Source organism: Salvelinus sp. IW2-2015, linkage group LG27 (genome assembly GCF_002910315.2).
Source record: "Salvelinus sp. IW2-2015 linkage group LG27, ASM291031v2, whole genome shotgun sequence".
Taxonomy (NCBI): Eukaryota; Metazoa; Chordata; class Actinopteri; order Salmoniformes; family Salmonidae; genus Salvelinus; species Salvelinus sp. IW2-2015.
In genome coordinates, this window is record NC_036867.1 from 34,509,093 (window position 1) to 34,515,211 (window position 6,119).

The window sequence follows — 6,119 nt, forward strand, 5'->3', positions numbered from 1 at the left end:
AAATGTAACGGTTAGATGTAAGGATCTGGCTTTGTGTGACGGTTCTGTTTTGTCCAACCAGGGCGGGATGACTCTCACCACGACCCCACCTCAGCTGCTATGCAGAACGGCTATTATGCCTTCCCTACACCCTAGGCCAATAGAATGATGGCTCAGCAAGCCATGTCCCCCATACAATGTCTCCTGTCACCTCCTACCAGGTAGGCACAATCATTTATCCTGGAGTTAATTCAATATAAATGATCAAAAGATGATAGTCGCTTTGGATGAGAGTGCCTGCTAAATGACTAAAATGTAAATGTTATGTAAATATGAAGAATGTGGCATGAGGTTAACCCTACCCTTTCATGTGGCAGATACAGAATCCTTCCTGGATGGCCCACCAGCCTTACATCATGCAACACCCGGTAAGAGAAATGAAATGTCTTTCTTACTTCCACACACACAGTGCTAGAAAATATGTGTCAGACCATTTTGCCACAAATGGAGTACTACCTCCCTGGTACAAAACACACAGTGAAAGAAACTAATTCTTACTCAATTCATAGCGCTATGGCATGTAGACTACAGACAATACTGCAAGTAAAACATTTAATTGGAAGATTTATATACCATGCGTATCTCATACATAGACTAATAATCATTTAGTCCGGCTACATTCCCATATACAAAAACATAGTGGATTAAAAAAATATATATATATCCAGGGGCGCAACTTGGTTTTAGAAGTGGGGGGACATATACACTACCGGTCAAAATTTTAGAACACCTCTCATTCAGGGTTTTTCTTTATTTTTACTATTTATCTAACATTCTAGAATAATAGTGAAGACATCAAAACTATGAAAATAACACATATAGGAATCATGTAGTAACCAAAAAAAGTGTTAAACAAATCAAAATATATTTATATTTGAGATTCTTCAAATAGCACCCACTTTGCCCTTGATGACAGCTTTGCACACTCTTGGCATTCTCCTCAACCAGCTTCATGAGGTAGTCACCTGAAATGCATTTCAATATAACAGGTGTGCCTTGTAAAAGTCAGTTTCGCCCCTGTATATACTTATTCCACTGATAGTATTTAGTTGAGAGGCTGACATATGACATGTTACCTCAGTTACAAATACCCCTGATTCAAAACCAGAATGTGTTACTTTAAATCAGCGCGTTCGCTGACGCTGCAGATAAACACCCCCAAAATCTGTGTGGGAAAGAGAACAGAAAAAACAGAGCCGAGCCCGAGCCCAGTTCTGGAACCGGAACATTCCCTCATATTTCAGTGAGTGCGGAACAAATCAATTGTTTGATTAGTATTTAAAGGGGAACCTCCCCTGTGAGTTTAAGCTCTTGAGCTCTTTTCCTTTTATCATCTGGATGTAACACGGTGGAATTAAAGGTTGCGTCTGGAATTTGCACCCTATTCGCCTATATAGTGCACTACTTTTGACCAGAGCCTGCAGACAATCAGAGAGCTCTCTTTTTTCCTGTAGCTAACTGACTCTGGCTTTGGTCAAAAGTTGTGCACTTGTAGGAACAGGAAAGGGGTATTCAACTCTTACCCTACTAGATCCAGAGCTGCTGGTTTTATGTTCTGCCTAATAATTAATTGTACCCACCTGGTGTCCCAGGTCTAGATCAGTCCCTGATTAGAGAGGGGAACAAATGAAAAATGGTCCAGAGTTGAGTTTGAGGAAAATGGCGTGTTTAATTTGGGAAACCGAGATACAATCTGTGCTCTTCTGGCCTCTAAGTTCTTCTGCTCCCACGCCATGTATGGAGCCAACAGACAATGCTGCAGCAGGACACGGCGTCTTATAGACGAACGATTTTGCATTCTCAGCCAATGGTTTCAAAGTAGAACAAGTGTCTGTGTCTATTTCCCCCATTTTGGAGAAGGAATGAAGTTCGACATGTTCCCTCAAGGTCTTTTGGCTATATAACGATGGCCTTGACGGCTAAAAAAATATGTATATTTTTGGGGGCGTTGCTGGAGCTTGTCCTGAATAATCGAAGCTAACTTGAAGTCACAAGTTACACGTGTTAGTGATGAGCGAATTGTAGCTTTTGAGATTGTTTCAGTTTCTTTTAGATTATTACCAAATAATTCACGTTTTTTTATTTATTTTTATATTATTTTTTTAATTTATTACTGATTTAATGGTTGGTATTGTGATGCTAATGTAACGGTTAGATGATAAGGATCTGGCTTTGTGTGACGGTTCTGTTTTGTCCAACCAGGGCGGGATGACTCTCACCTACGACCCCACCTCAGCTGCTATGCAGAACGGCTATTATGCCTCTCCCTACACCCTAACGGCCAATAGAATGATGGCTCAGCAAGCCATGTCCCCCTACATGTCTCCTGTCACCTCCTACCAGGTAGGCACATCATTTATCCTGGAGTTAATTCAATATAAATGATCAAAAGATGATAGTCGCTTTGGATGAGAGTGCCTGCTAAATGACTAAAATGTAAATGTTATGTAAATATGAAGAATGTGGCATGAGGTTAACCCTACCCTTTCATGTGGCAGATACAGAATCCTTCCTGGATGGCCCACCAGCCTTACATCATGCAACACCCGGTAAGAGAAATGAAATGTCTTTCTTACTCCACACACACAGTGCTAGAAAATATGTGTCAGACCATTTTGCCACAAATGGAGTACTACCCTACCCTGGTACAAAACACACAGTGAAAGAAACTAATTCTTACTCAATTCATAGCGCTATGCATGTAGACTACAGACATACTGCAAGTAAACATTTAATTGGAYGATTTATACCATGCGTATCTCATACATACGACTAATAATACAGTTAGTCGGCTACTTCCCATATACAAAAACATAGTGGATTAAAAAAAATATATATATATCCAGGGGCGCAACTTTGGTTTTAGAAGTGGGGGGACATATACACTACCGGTCAAAAGTTTTAGAACACCTACTCATTCAAGGGTTTTTCTTTATTTTTACTATTTTCTACATTCTAGAATAATAGTGAAGACATCAAAACTATGAAATAACACATATGGAATCATGTAGTAACCAAAAAAGTGTTAAACAAATCAAAATATATTTTATATTTGAGATTCTTCAAATAGCCACCCTTTGCCTTGATGACAGCTTTGCACACTCTTGGCATTCTCTCAACCAGCTTCATGAGGTAGTCACCTGAAATGCATTTCAATTAACAGGTGTGCCTTGTTAAAAGTCAGTTTCGCCCCTGTATATATCTTATTCCACTGATAGTATTTGTTGAGAGGCTGACATATGACATGTTACCTCAGTTACAAATACCCTGATTCAAAACCAGAATGTGTTACTTTAATCAGCGCGTTCTGCTGACGCTGCAGAATAAACACCCCCAAAATCTGTGTGGGAAGAGAACAGAACAAAACAGAGCCGAGCCCGAGCCCAGTTCTGGGAACCGGAACATTCCCTCATATTTCAGTGAGTGCGGAACAAATCAATTGTTTTGATTAGTATTTAAAGGGGAACCTCCCCTGGTGAGTTTAAGCTCTTGAGCTCTTTTCCTTTTATCATCTGGATGTGACACGGTGGATTAAGGTTGCGTCTGAATTTGCACCCTATTCCCTATATAGTGCACTACTTTTGACCAGAGCCTGAGACAAAATCAGAGAGCTCTCTTTTCCTGTAGCTAACTGACTCTGGGCTCTGGTCAAAAGTTGTGCACTATGTAGGGAACAGGAAAGGGGTATTCAACTCTTACCCTACTAGATCCAGAGCCTGCTGGTTTTATGTTCTGCCTAATAATTAATTGTACCCACCTGGTGTCCCAGGTCTAGATCAGTCCCTGATTAGAGGGGAACAATGAAAAATGGTCCAGAGTTGAGTTTGAGGGAAAAGGGTGTAATTTGGGACCGAGATACATCTGTGCCTCTCTGGCCTCTAGTTCTCTGCTCCCACTGCTGTATGGAGCCAACAGGAAATGCCTGCAGCAGACACGGTCTTATGACTGAACGATTTGCATCTCTCAGCAGATGGTTTCAAGTAGAACAAGTGTCTGTGTCTATTTCCCCCCATTTTGAGAAGGAAATGGTACATTCCCTCAAGGTCTTTTGGCTTATACGGATGGCCTTGAGGCCTAAAAAATATGTATTTTTGGGGGGTGCTGAGCTTGTCTGATTAATCGAACTAACTTGAAGTCACAAGTTACACTTGGTTAGTGCTGAGCGATTAGTGCTTTTTGAGATTGTTTCAGTTTCTTTTAGATTATTACAAAATAATCACGGTTTTATTTTTATTTATTTTTTATTTATTTTTTTACATTAAATGCACTATGCAGTATGTGGGTTGAATACTGTAACAACACAGAATATAACTATTATTGATGGTAGTGACTGACCATTACTGCTTATCACTTATTAACCATCATTTATTCACATTACTATAGTTTAATAAAATTCTTTATTTGATGACTTTATTATTTAATTCCAAGTCATTATCTCATCTCTATAAAGCTGCTGCCAATATTGTCTGACAAAATCACTATTTTAGTAGTTCTTCAAAGTAAATAAGGCATACTTTTACGACTGCTGAAAACCAACTATCAATCACTTAGATCCTGCATTTTCAAGCTCGCGAAGCTTCTCCGTTCTATCCCTCTCGTTCTCTGTTCTCTGTTCTCTGTCTCCATGTCTGCTCCGCACAGATCGGACAAGTTTAAACTGGGCACACAATGGATTATGGTCATTGTAGTTAATTATCATGTTTTCTTCGCTAAACTATGTAGAATATTGGCCTGTTTGAAACTGCAACTCCCTACTATATTGCACAATTCAGGCTTGATCTGATTTATCTCTACAGAATCTGCACATCGAGGTCACCAAAAAAAAATGAACAAAATGGAATTAAAATAATTGAACCGATGTCGGTCAATTAGTTGTTTCAATTTTTTTTTAAATAACCAACATTTGTTAGACTTGTTAATGTAATTAAGTGTAACCAGTCCCTGTTCAGCTCTGTACCGAATCAGTGTTATGAATGAGTTATTACAGTTAAACCTAACCACAAATTCCAATCATTTTAAAGCCAGATATTTTTGTCTGCAGACCTTCCATTGATCCTCAATGGATTTGAGTATGAGGATGACCTTGTATTGATTCTAGAATTATAATCTTTCTCTCTCTCTCTCTATCTCTCTCTCTCTCTTTCTCTCTCTCTGCTACAGCAGGCTGTAATGTCGCCCTCTGTGGACCACACCATGACAATGCAGCCCACCGCAGTCATGACACAGCAGATGGGCCATCTCTCATTGGGCAGCAGTGGAGCGGTGAGGGGGATTCTGGGAAAGGGGAGGTGCAATTTAGTTAGTCTCATTTTACCTGATGCAAACTCAGATCTAAAGTGCACAGAGGCTAAGGAATAGGTGGTGGTTTGGGATTGGGTGAAAATGAGTTGGCTAACTTCTGAGGGGTACAGTATCTCTTAAATCACGATTTGAGCTAATCTAATATATTGTTGTTTTCCTTGTGACAGCAGTATATTTCAGCCAACGCTGCAGTCCAGGCAGCCTATATTCCTCAGTACGCCCACATGCAGCAGACAGCCGTAAGTTCCGAGGTTCGTCTTTGCCATCTCATCGTGTTGATCTCTCATTCATCCATGTCTCATCATGAGTACAGACATTTTACATCAATTTTGACATCCCATACCATTACTTACTTGATGGTGCTAATACCAGATATTAAGATGTGAAGTTACACAGTTTTTCCCTCTTCAGGAAAATGGTTCACAGCAACAAGTGGATTCGTCCAACAATTCGTCTCCCTACAGTCAACAGAGCAAGTAACGATAAGGTATGTGCTTCCTTATGAGTCCCTATATGAGATGGAAGTGATAGTTTTAATTATACTGTAGCACTGCTCATAGTAGGAGTAGTGATCCTGATTGTGTTGTGTATTGTCAGGTGACTTCTGTGAGCAGTAATGGAAGCTGTGGGCGCTGACTCATGATGTCACAGTCACAGCCTCTCCTGATTGGACCAGACCAGACTTCAGTAAGAACTCTTTTGCACAGCTTCAACCAAACAACTGTGTATGATGGAACCAACAGCAATGATACTATGGTGTGTAAAACGAAGACAGAGGT

General features: G+C 40.1%; 1 pseudogene; it reads left to right on the forward strand.

Moving 5' to 3' along the window:
• Positions 1–6,119, forward strand: part of LOC111953304 (RNA-binding motif, single-stranded-interacting protein 1-like) — a 23,585-nt pseudogene extending 17,466 nt beyond the window's left edge.